The following is a 12,177-nucleotide window of genomic DNA, read 5'->3' as shown; positions in this document are numbered from 1 at the left end:
CCCACTAATCAGTCCATGAACTGGTTCCCACTCCCCACTAATCAGTCCATGAAATGGTTCCCACTCCCCACTAATCAGTCCATGAAATGGTTCCCACTCCCCACTAATCAGTCCATGTGGCCCTGTGTTGACAGGTAGGGCCTAACAGAAATAACAGTCCACAGGGCAGATCTTGATGGGATCTGCTATGAGGAAGTTGACTGGTTTGATTCATTAGAACCTGACCTTTTTATAGCCAGCCCCCTCTCTCTCTCAGCCAAGGGACCAACACACAGGGGAGTGGCAGTGGTAGTAGGGCAGTGGTAGCAGGGCAGTGGTAGTAGGGCAGTGGTAGTAGGGCAGTGGTAGTAGGGCAGTGGTAGTAGGGCAGTGGTAGTAGAGCAGTGGTAGTAGGGCAGTGGTAGTAGAGCAGTGGTAGCAGGGCAGTGGTAGTAGGGCAGTGGTAGTAGGGCAGTGGTAGCAGGGCAGTGGTAGCAGGGCAGTGGTAGCAGGGCAGTGGTAGTAGAGCAGTGGTAGTAGGGCAGTGGTAGTAGAGCAGTGGTAGTAGGGCAGTGGTAGTAGAGCAGTGGTAGTAGAGGAGTGGTAGCAGGGCAGTGGTAGTAGGGCAGTGGTAGTAGGGCAGTGGTAGTAGAGCAGTGGTAGTAGAGCAGTGGTAGTAGAGCAGTGGTAGTAGAGCAGTGGTAGCAGGGCAGTGGTAGCAGAGCAGTGGTAGCAGGGCAGTGGTAGTAGGGCAGTGGTAGTAGGGCAGTGGTAGTAGAGCAGTGGTAGTAGAGCAGTGGTAGTAGGGCAGTGGTAGTAGGGCAGTGGTAGTAGAGCAGTGGTAGTAGAGCAGTGGTAGCAGGGCAGTGGTAGCAGGGCAGTGGTAGTAGGGTAGTGGTAGTAGAGCAGTGGTAGCAGGGCAGTGGTAGTAGAGCAGTGGTAGTAGGGCAGTGGTAGTAGAGCAGTGGTAGTAGAGCAGTGGTAGTAGGGCAGTGGTAGAAGGGCAGTGGTAGTAGGGCAGTGGTAGTAGAGCAGTGGTAGTAGAGCAGTGGTAGCAGGGCAGTGGTAGTAGGGCAGTGGTAGCAGGGCAGTGGTAGTAGGGTAGTGGTAGTAGAGCAGTGGTAGTAGAGCAGTGGTAGCAGGGCAGTGGTAGCAGGGCAGTGGTAGTAGGGTAGTGGTAGTAGAGCAGTGGTAGCAGGGCAGTGGTAGTAGAGCAGTGGTAGTAGGGCAGTGGTAGTAGGGTAGTGGTAGCAGGGCAGTGGTAGCAGGGCAGTGGTAGTAGAGCAGTGGTAGTAGAGCAGTGGTAGTAGAGCAGTGGTAGTAGAGCAGTGGTAGCAGGGCAGTGGTAGTAGGGCAGTGGTAGCAGGGCAGTGGTAGTAGAGCAGTGGTAGTAGAGCAGTGGTAGTAGAGCAGTGGTAGCAGGGCAGTGGTAGCAGGGCAGTGGTAGTAGGGTAGTGGTAGTAGAGCAGTGGTAGCAGGGCAGTGGTAGTAGAGCAGTGGTAGTAGGGCAGTGGTAGTAGGGTAGTGGTAGCAGGGCAGTGGTAGCAGGGCAGTGGTAGTAGGGTAGTGGTAGTAGAGCAGTGGTAGTAGAGCAGTGGTAGCAGGGCAGTGGTAGTAGAGCAGTGGTAGTAGGGCAGTGGTAGTAGAGCAGTGGTAGTAGAGCAGTGGTAGTAGAGCAGTGGTAGTAGAGCAGGGCAGTGGTAGTAGAGCAGTGGTAGCAGGGCAGTGGTAGTAGAGCAGTGGTAGCAGGGCAGTGGTAGTAGAGCAGTGGTAGTAGGGCAGTGGTAGTAGAGCAGTGGTAGTAGAGCAGTGGTAGTAGAGCAGTGGTAGCAGGGCAGTGGTAGTAGGGCAGTGGTAGTAGAGCAGTGGTAGTAGAGCAGTGGTAGTAGAGCAGTGGTAGTAGGGTGTGGTAGCAGGGCAGTGGTAGTAGAGCAGTGGTAGTAGGGCAGTGGTAGTAGAGCAGTGGTAGCAGGGCAGTGGTAGTAGAGCAGTGGTAGTAGAGCAGTGGTAGTAGGGTAGTGGTAGTAGGGCAGTGGTAGTAGAGCAGTGGTAGTAGGGTAGTGGTAGTAGAGCAGTGGTAGTAGGGTAGTGGTAGTAGGGCAGTGGTAGTAGAGCAGTGGTAGTAGGGCAGTGGTAGCAGGGCAGTGGTAGTAGGGCATTGGTAGTAGAGCAGTGGTAGTAGATCAGTGGTAGTAGGGCAGTGGTAGTAGAGCAGTGGTAGTAGAGCAGTGGTAGCAGGGCAGTGGTAGTAGAGCAGTGGTAGTAGGGCAGTGGTAGTAGAGCAGTGGTAGTAGAGCAGTGGTAGCAGGGCAGTGGTAGCAGGGCAGTGGTAGAAGGGCAGTGGTAGTAGAGCAGTGGTAGCAGGGCAGTGGTAGTAGGGCAGTGGTAGCAGGGCAGTGGTAGTAGGGCAGTGGTAGCAGGGCAGTGGTAGAAGGGCAGTGGTAGCAGGGCAGTGGTAGTAGAGCAGTGGTAGCAGGGTAGTGGTAGCAGGGCAGTGGTAGTAGGGCAGTGGTAGCAGGGTAGTGGTAGTAGAGCAGTGGTAGCAGGGCAGTGGTAGAAGGGCAGTGGTAGCAGGGCAGTGGTAGTAGAGCAGTGGTAGCAGGGTAGTGGTAGCAGGGCAGTGGTAGTAGGGCAGTGGTAGCAGGGCAGTGGTAGTAGGGCAGTGGTAGCAGAGCAGTGGTAGTAGAGCAGTGGTAGTAGGGCAGTGGTAGAAGGGCAGTGGTAGTAGGGTAGTGGTAGTAGGGCAGTGGTAGTAGGGCAGTGGTAGCAGGGCAGTGGTAGTAGGGCAGTGGTAGCAGGGCAGTGGTAGAAGGGCAGTGGTAGCAGGGCAGTGGTAGTAGAGCAGTGGTAGCAGGGTAGTGGTAGCAGGGCAGTGGTAGTAGGGCAGTGGTAGCAGGGTAGTGGTAGTAGAGCAGTGGTAGCAGGGCAGTGGTAGAAGGGCAGTGGTAGCAGGGCAGTGGTAGTAGAGCAGTGGTAGCAGGGCAGTGGTAGTAGGGCAGTGGTAGTAGAGCAGTGGTAGCAGGGCAGTGGTAGTAGGGCAGTGGTAGCAGGGCAGTGGTAGTAGTACTGCAAATCTGGACTTCTGGAGTGACCTACAATATACTGTACGCTGAATAAGAGAACTACCAGAACAACAGCTTGAGAACGTCATTCCAGACTTTGTCCACTTCATCAAAGCCCAAAAAGCTGCATGACAATACACACAGGATTCCATTTCAACCAATATTTTATAGTATCGAATTAACTGGATTTATCAATGTGAACACCCCCCCCCCCTGATTAAACCAGGATATGACCTCATAACGTCATCGAGTCTTGTCAGTGGTCAGCTATAAAAGGCCTTCGGATCAGGACACCACGATGGCCTGTTCTCTTTAAAAGCAGCTTAAACCAGTCGTAGTCATGTGGCTGATGGTGGATGAAACACCATGTAATTTGACCCAAATTAAAGCCCGTCTCATCCCAGGTCTGAGGTCTGCTGGCTGAGGCTAACTCTCTGCCACTCCTCTACAGAGAGAGAGCAAACAGAGACTACATAAAGAAGTCAACCATTAGTGGACCGTGATAAGCGTGGTCTCTGAAGCTAAACATAGGTATGGAGAGGACAGACACAGACCAGGCCAGTAGACATGGCTTCAAATACTAGTTGTTTTCTTGCCTGGTGCAACGGAACCAATGTGATACTTCATTAACCGTTGATGGAGAACACACAGATAGGTTGATGGAGAACACACAGATAGGTTGATGGAGAACACACAGATAGGTTGATGGAGAACACAGATAGGTTGATGGAGAACACACAGACAGGTTGATGGAGAACACACAGATAGGTTGATGGAGAACACAGATAGGTTGATGGAGAACACAGATAGGTTGATGGAGAACACAGATAGGTTGATGGAGAACACACAGACAGGTTGATGGAGAACACACAGACAGGTTGATGGAGAACACACAGATAGGTTGATGGAGGACACACAGATAGGTTGATGGAGAACACACAGATAGGTTGATGGAGAACACACAGATAGGTGATGGAGAACACACAGATAGGTTGATGGAGAACACACAGATAGGTTGATGGAGAACACACAGACAGGTTGATGGAGAACACACAGATAGGTTGATGGAGAACACACAGATAGGTTGATGGAGAACACACAGATAGGTTGATGGAGAACACACAGACAGGTTGATGGAGAACACACAGATAGGTTGCCTGCACTCCCATGCCCCTCCCACAATGCCTGCACTCCCATGCCCCTCCCACCCTGCCTGCACTCCCATGCCCCTCCCACCCTGCCTGTGCTCCCATCCCCTCCCTGGCAGGCCCAGTGTGTGTGTGTGTGTGTGTGTGTGTGTGTGTGTGTGTGTGTGTGTGTGTGTGTGTGTGTGTGTGTGTGTGTGTGTGTGTGTGTGTGTGTGTGTGTGTGTGTGTGTGTGTGTGTGTGTGTGTGTGTGTGTGTGTGTGTGTGTGTGTGTGTGTGTGTTTACCCAGGGCTGTAGAGGAAGTAAGCCACTGGACCAGCTCCCAGTCAGAGTTGAGCTGACAAGCCTAGTTTCCTCTGCAGGGAACAATGCCCATGAACCACACAAGAGCAAAAACAAACACAACGGTCCATGACTGTTCTCTGAGACTGGGCCTGATGCATGCTGGGAGGTAGGGAGACACATTCTGTTACACCTCCTCCCCTGTGAACTGAGTAAGCTAAAACCCAGTTTTGTACTCTGTTCATGTACCTTGGTTGTACAGCCAGGTGGTGACAGTATTTGTTTAAATTGTCCACAGTAAGCAGGTCCCAGCAGTGTCCCAGGTGGTTGGTTCACTAGACTAAACCCAGAGCAGAGAGGACTAAAGGACTGGCTTGGCTCCTCCACCTCTACTTCCCCTCACTACACAGTCATGATGGGCTTAACCTCTACTATAGAGTGTAACCCCAGGCTGAATACCCACTCCCAGATTCTACAGGCTTTTCAGACATTCTGACCAGATATATTACCATGTCAATGGTATTAATGTGTATGGTTAATGATAAACACCCCTCTCTCTCTCCCCTCCCTCTCTCTCCTCCCTCTCTCTCCTCCCTCTTTCCTCCCTCTCACTCTCTCCTCCCTCTCTCCCCTCTCTCTCTCTCTCTCCTCTCTCTCTCTCTCTCTCTCTGAGGAATGCAGTGCTAGCTGGGGCTAACTGCTAAAGGTTGTACAGTAAGAGTCAGTCCCACCTCACAGCAGCGTACGGTCCACTAGCCCAGCTAGCCAGACATTACTGTAGGATACCCAGTTAGCACAGGGTCACCTGAGACAGTGTTACAGAGCTGTGGCTAACCTAACCACTAATGACAGTCTCATGTATAATGCACCACCACAAGCCAGACATATGAAAGGAAACGGTACACATTAACGTTGCCACTTTCCAACCAATGTGCAAACTGGGAATGTGAATCAGATGAACCAGAGATGCTGGAACAGTTTTGAATCAGGTGAACCAGTGATGCTGGAACAGTTTTGAATCAGACGAACCAGAGATGCTGGAACAGTTTTGAATCAGACGAACCAGTGATGCTGGAACAGTTTTGAATCAGGTGAACCAGAGATGCTGGAACAGTTTTGAATCAGATGAACCAGTGATGCTGGAACAGTTTTGAATCAGATGAACCAGTGATGCTGGAACAGTTTTGAATCAGGTGAACCAGAGATGCTGGAACAGTTTTGAATCAGGTGAACCAGAGATGCTGGAACAGTTTTGAATCAGGTGAACCAGTGATGCTGGAACAGTGTTGAATCAGGTGAACCAGTGATGCTGGAACAGTGTTGAATCAGGTGAACCAGTGATGCTGGAACAGTGTTGAATCAGGTGAACCAGTGATGCTGGAACAGTTTTGAATCAGGTGAACCAGAGATGCTGGAACAGTGTTGAATCAGGTGAACCAGTGATGCTGGAACAGTTTTGAATCAGATGAACCAGTGATGCTGGAACAGTTTTGAATCAGATGAACCAGAGATGCTGGAACAGTTTTGAATCAGATGAACCAGTGATGCTGGAACAGTTTTGAATCAGGTGAACCAGAGATGCTGGAACAGTTTTGAATCAGGTGAACCAGAGATGCTGGAACAGTTTTGAATCAGGTGAACCAGTGATGCTGGAACAGTGTTGAATCAGGTGAACCAGTGATGCTGGAACAGTGTTGAATCAGGTGAACCAGTGATGCTGGAACAGTTTTGAATCAGGTGAACCAGAGATGCTGGAACAGTTTTGAATCAGGTGAACCAGAGATGCTGGAACAGTGTTGAATCAGGTGAACCAGTGATGCTGGAACAGTTTTGAATCAGATGAACCAGTGATGCTGGAACAGTTTTGAATCAGATGAACCAGTGATGCTGGAACAGTTTTGAATCAGGTGAACCAGAGATGCTGGAACAGTTTTGAATCAGGTGAACCAGAGATGCTGGAACAGTGTTGAATCAGATGAACCAGTGATGCTGGAACAGTGTTGAATCAGGTGAACCAGTGATGCTGGAACAGTTTTGAATCAGGTGAACCAGAGATGCTGGAACAGTTTTGAATCAGGTGAACCAGTGATGCTGGAACAGTTTTGAATCAGATGAACCAGAGATGCTGGAACAGTTTTGAATCAGGTGAACCAGAGATGCTGGAACAGTTTTGAATCAGGTGAACCAGTGATGCTGGAACAGTTTTGAATCAGGTGAACCAGTGATGCTGGAACAGTTTTGAATCAGATGAACCAGAGATGCTGGAACAGTTTTGAATCAGGTGAACCAGAGATGCTGGAACAGTTTTGAATCAGGTGAACCAGAGATGCTGGAACAGTGTTGAATCAGATGAACCAGTGATGCTGGAACAGTGTTGAATCAGGTGAACCAGAGATGCTGGAACAGTTTTGAATCAGGTGAACCAGAGATGCTGGAACAGTTTTGAATCAGGTGAACCAGTGATGCTGGAACAGTTTTGAATCAGATGAACCAGAGATGCTGGAACAGTTTTGAATCAGGTGAACCAGAGATGCTGGAACAGTTTTGAATCAGGTGAACCAGTGATGCTGGAACAGTTTTGAATCAGGTGAACCAGTGATGCTGGAACAGTTTTGAATCAGGTGAACCAGAGATGCTGGAACAGTTTTGAATCCATCTCCTCTTCCTTCATCCCTCCATCTCCTCTTCCTTCATCTTGTCATCCCTCTTCCTTCATCCTGTCATCCCTCCATCCTCTTTCTTCATCCTGTCATCCCTCCATCTCCTCTTCCTTCATCCCTCCATCCCTCTTCCTTCATCCCTCTTCCTTCATCCCTCCATCCCTCTTCCTTCATCCCGTCATCCCTCTTCCTTCATCCCTCCATCACTCTTCCTTCATCCCTCTTCCTTCATCCCTCCATCCCTCTTCCTTCATCCCTCCATCTCCTCTTCCTTCATCCCATCATCCCTCTTCCTTCATCCCATCATCCCTCTTCCTTCATCCCATCATCCCTCTTCCTTCACCCCATCATCCCTCTTCCTTCATCCCATCATCCCTCTTCCTTCATCCCTCCATCCCTCTTCCTTCATCCCATCATCCCTCTTCCTTCATCCCTCCATCCCTCTTCCTTCATCCCTCCATCACTCTTCCTTCATCCCTCCTGTTTTTCTCTCTGTCACACGAGCCCAGAGACGTAATAATGTAGCTTTTTGTTTTACTCTTTTTTAATGAAATGTAATAAAATCTTGAACAGGGAGGTCAGACAATGGTTGCCCGTCTGCCTCTGTTTCGTTCTCTCTATGCCACTTCCTCCCTAATTATATTCTCTCTATGTCACTTCCTCCCTAATTATATTCTCTCTATGCCACTTCCTCCCTAATTATATTCTCTCTAGTGGAATAACAAATACTTTAAACAGTCACTTATTTGTTCAGTGAGCCGAGCTGAACGGCTGTTATGTGAAGTCAGCATTTCAGTCTCATGCTGTCTCTCCCTCTCTCCCTAGGTCTCTCTTTCTCCTCTCGCTCTCTCCTTCAGTCTTCCGCTCCCTCTCTCCTCCCCTCCCTCTCTCTCCCCCCTCCCTCTCTCTCTCCCCTCCCCTCTCTCTCTCTCCCTCCCCTCCCACTCTCCCCCCTCTCTCTCTCCCTCCCCTCCCACCCTCTCTCTCTCTCCCCTCCCATTCCCCCCTCTCTCTCTCTCTCCCTCCCACCCTCTCTCTCTCTCTCCCCTCCCATTCTCCCCCCCCTCTCTCTCTCTCTCTCTCTCTCCCTCTCTCCCCTCCCACTCCCCCTCCCTCTCTCTCTCTCTCTCTCCCTCCCCTCCCACCCCCTCTCTCTCCCCTCCCATTCTCCCCCTCTCTCTCTCTCTCTCTCTCTCTCTCTCTCCCTCTCTCCCCCTCCCACTCCCCCCCCCCTCTCTCTCTCTCTCTCCCTCCCCTCCCACCCCCCTCTCTCTCCCCCTCCCATTCTCCCCCTCTCTCTCTCTCTCTCTCTCCCCTCTCTCTCTCCCCCCCCCCCCTCTCTCTCTCTCTGTTTTTCCGCCTGGGTGGAGTAAATTGAATTCCACAGACTTCAGATAAATTCCAGTGTTCCATTTCTACTGTATAACGGACTCCTACATGATAATATTGTTCTCTGTATGAGCACACAGCCAACACAAGCCCCAGCTAGTATGATACTGTCTGTGTCTGTGTCGTAAAACTCCTCCTGACTGCCTCCATTCAGGGTTTCCCCATAATACTACAGTAGATCTACAACACTAAGAAAAGAAAACACGGCTTGACAAACGTTCTGACCCTCAGACGTCTGGGGACGGTCGAAGAACCCTTTTAGGTTCTACAAACGTTCTGACCCTCAGACGTCTGGGGACGGTCGAAGAACCCTTTTAGGTTCTACAAACGTTCTGACCCTCAGACGTCTGGGGACGGTCGAAGAACCCTTTTAGGTTCTACAAACGTTCTGACCCTCAGACGTCTGGGGACGGTCGAAGAACCCTTTTAGGTTCTACAAACCACCTTTCTTCCTAAGAGTATAGCTGAACGTCGGAGATGAAGAGATGATTGGTTGGGCCGGTGCCATCAAACACAATACAAGTAGTTGATGTTGAAGGAATCGCATGAGGAAAATAGTCACTAGACTGGAGCAATGAGCTGTGGAGGGAGAAAGAGTCAACTGCTGTCAGGCCCTGGGACTCAAACCCCTGCTTCTGTCTGTCTGTCCGGCCCTGGGACTCAAACCCCTGCTTCTGTCTGTCTGTCAGGCCCTGGGACTCAAACCCCTGCTTCTGTCTGTCTGTCCGGCCCTGGGACTCAAACCCCTGCTTCTGTCTGTCTGTCCGGCCCTGGGACTCAAACCCCTGCTTCTGTCTGTCTGTCAGGCTCTGGGACTCAAACCCCTGCTTCTGTCTGTCTGTCAGGCTCTGGGACTCAAACCCCTGCTTCTGTCTGTCTGTCAGGCCCTAGGACTCAAACCCCTGCTTCTGTCTGTCTGTCAGGCCCTGGGACTCAAACCCCTGCTTCTGTCTGTCTGTCAGGCCCTGGGACTCAAACCCCTGCTTCTGTCTGTCTGTCAGGCCCTGGGACTCAAACCCCTGCTTCTGTCTGTCTGTCAGGCCCTGGGACTCAAACCCCTGCTTCTGTCTGTCTGTCAGGCTCTGGGACTCAAACCCCTGCTTCTGTCTGTCTGTCTGTTAGGCTCTGGGACTCAAACCCCTGCTTCTGTCTGTCTGTCTGTCAGGCTCTGGGACTCAAACCCCTGCTTCTGTCTGTCTGTCTGTTAGGCTCTGGGACTCAAACCCCTGCTTCTGTCTGTCTGTTGGCACTAGCAGCATTAAATCTACAACAATAGAATATAGAACAATAGAATATAGATGTCACGGTTTTCTAATGGTGAAGGAGAGTCGGACCAAACTGCAGCGTGTATATTGTGATCCATGTTTAATAAAACAAACGTAACACGAATCCAAAACACAAACTCTACAAAACAATAAACGTAATGAAAACCGAAACAGCCTAAACTGGTGCAAACTAACACAGAATAAGGATGTCAAGACACTCAGGACAATCACCCACAATACAACCAAAGAATATGGCTGCCTAAATATGGTTCCCAATCAGAGACAACGATAAGCACCTGCCTCTGATTGAGAACCACTCCAGACAGCCATAGACTTTGCTAGATAACCCCACTAGCTACAATCCCAAATACATACACACCAAAACCCCAAGACAAAACACACCACAATACAAAAACTCCATGCCACACCCTGGCCTGACCAAATACATGAAGAAAAACACAAAATACTTAGACCAGGGCGTGACAATAGAACAATAGAATATAGAACAATAGAATATAGAACAATAGAATATAGAACAATAGAATATAGAACAATAGAATATAGAACAATAGAATATAGAACAATAGAATATAGAACAATAGAATATAGAACAATAGAATATAGAACAATAGAATATAGAACAATATAATATAATAATATAATAATATATGCCATTTAGCAGACGCTTTTATCCAAAGCGACTTACAGTCATGTGTGCATACATTCTACGTATGGGTATAATTCTAGAACAAAAGAATCTAGAACAAAAGAATATAGAACAATAGAATATAGAACAATAGAATATAGAACAATATAATATAGAACAATAGAATATAGAACAATATAATATAGAACAATAGATTATAGAACAATATAATTCTCAAACAATATAATATAGAACAATAGAATATAGAACAATAGAATATAGAACAATATAATATAATAATATACTAATATATGCCATTTAGCAGACGCTTTTATCCAAAGCGACTTACAGTCATGTGTGCATACATTCTACGTATGGGTATAATTCTAGAACAAAAGAATCTAGAACAAAAGAATATAGAACAATAGAATATAGAACAATATAATCCAGAACAATAGAATTCAGGCAGCCGATGGAGTTGAATTTACCCTTCAATCACAGGGCTCAGTGACCTCAGTGACCTCAGTGACCACCTCAGCAGTCTACAGCCAGCTCACTACCACTATACTGCTATCTATTAGGATCAATGATGGTAGGACTACACAAACACACACACACACACACACGTCTCTCTAGAAACATAATATGTCTCTCTCATAGCATATTTACACCTGTAGTAAAACAAAACCAGTGGCTGCCAAACGAAACCAGTAGCTTGCCAAATGAAACCAGTAGCTTGCCAAATGAAACCAGTAGCTTGCCAAATGAAACCAGTAGCTTGCCAAATGAAACCAGTAGCTTGCCAAATGAAACCAGTAGCTTGCCAAATGAAACCAGTAGCTTGCCAAATGAAACCAGTAGCTTGCCAAATGAAACCAGTAGCTTGCCAAATGAAACCAGTAGCTTGCCAAATGAAACCAGTAGCTTGCCAAATGAAACCAGTAGCTTGCCAAATGAAACCAGTAGCTTGCCAAATTAAACCAGTAGCTTGCCAAATTAAACCAGTAGCTTGCCAAATTAAACCAGTAGTTTGCCAAATTAAACCAGTAGCTTCCCCCTTCTTAATATTTTTCCAGAGTCTATTCCCTATACCTATTCCCCCTCCTTAATAACTCTCCAGAGTCTATTCCCTATACCCATTCCCCCTCCTTAATAACTCTCCAGTTTTTATTCCCTATACGTATTCCCCCTCCTTAATATCTCTCCAGTGTCTATTCCCTATACCCCCTCCTTAATAACTCTCCAGAGTCTATTCCCTATACCCATTCCCCCTCCTTAATAACTCTCCAGTTTTTATTCCCTATACGTATTCCCCCTCCTTAATATCTCTCCAGTGTCTATTCCCTATACCCCCCCTCCTTAATAACTCTCCAGAGTCTATTCCCTATACCTATTCCCCCTCCTTAATATATTTCCAGTGTCTATTCCCTATACATATTCACCCTCCTTAATAACTCTCCAGAGTCTATTCCCTATACCTATTCCCCCTCCTTAATATATTTCCAGTGTCTATTCCCTATACCTATTCCCCCTCCTTAATATCTTTCCAGTGTCTATTCCCTATACCTATTCCCCCTCCTTAATAACTCTCCAGTGTCTATTCCCTATACCTATCCCCCCTCCTTAATATCTCTCCAGAGTCTAATCCCCCCAAAGATTTACAGAAGACATTTCAGATAACTATCCTCAGTGCTCAGTCCCATTAAACACAGAAAATGACAACATGCAATTTTAAAGTGCCCATGGA

Source organism: Oncorhynchus gorbuscha, unplaced genomic scaffold (assembly GCF_021184085.1).
Source record: "Oncorhynchus gorbuscha isolate QuinsamMale2020 ecotype Even-year unplaced genomic scaffold, OgorEven_v1.0 Un_scaffold_1741, whole genome shotgun sequence".
In the NCBI taxonomy this organism is placed as follows: domain Eukaryota; kingdom Metazoa; phylum Chordata; class Actinopteri; order Salmoniformes; family Salmonidae; genus Oncorhynchus; species Oncorhynchus gorbuscha.
Note: the sequence above shows the minus strand (reverse complement) of the source record.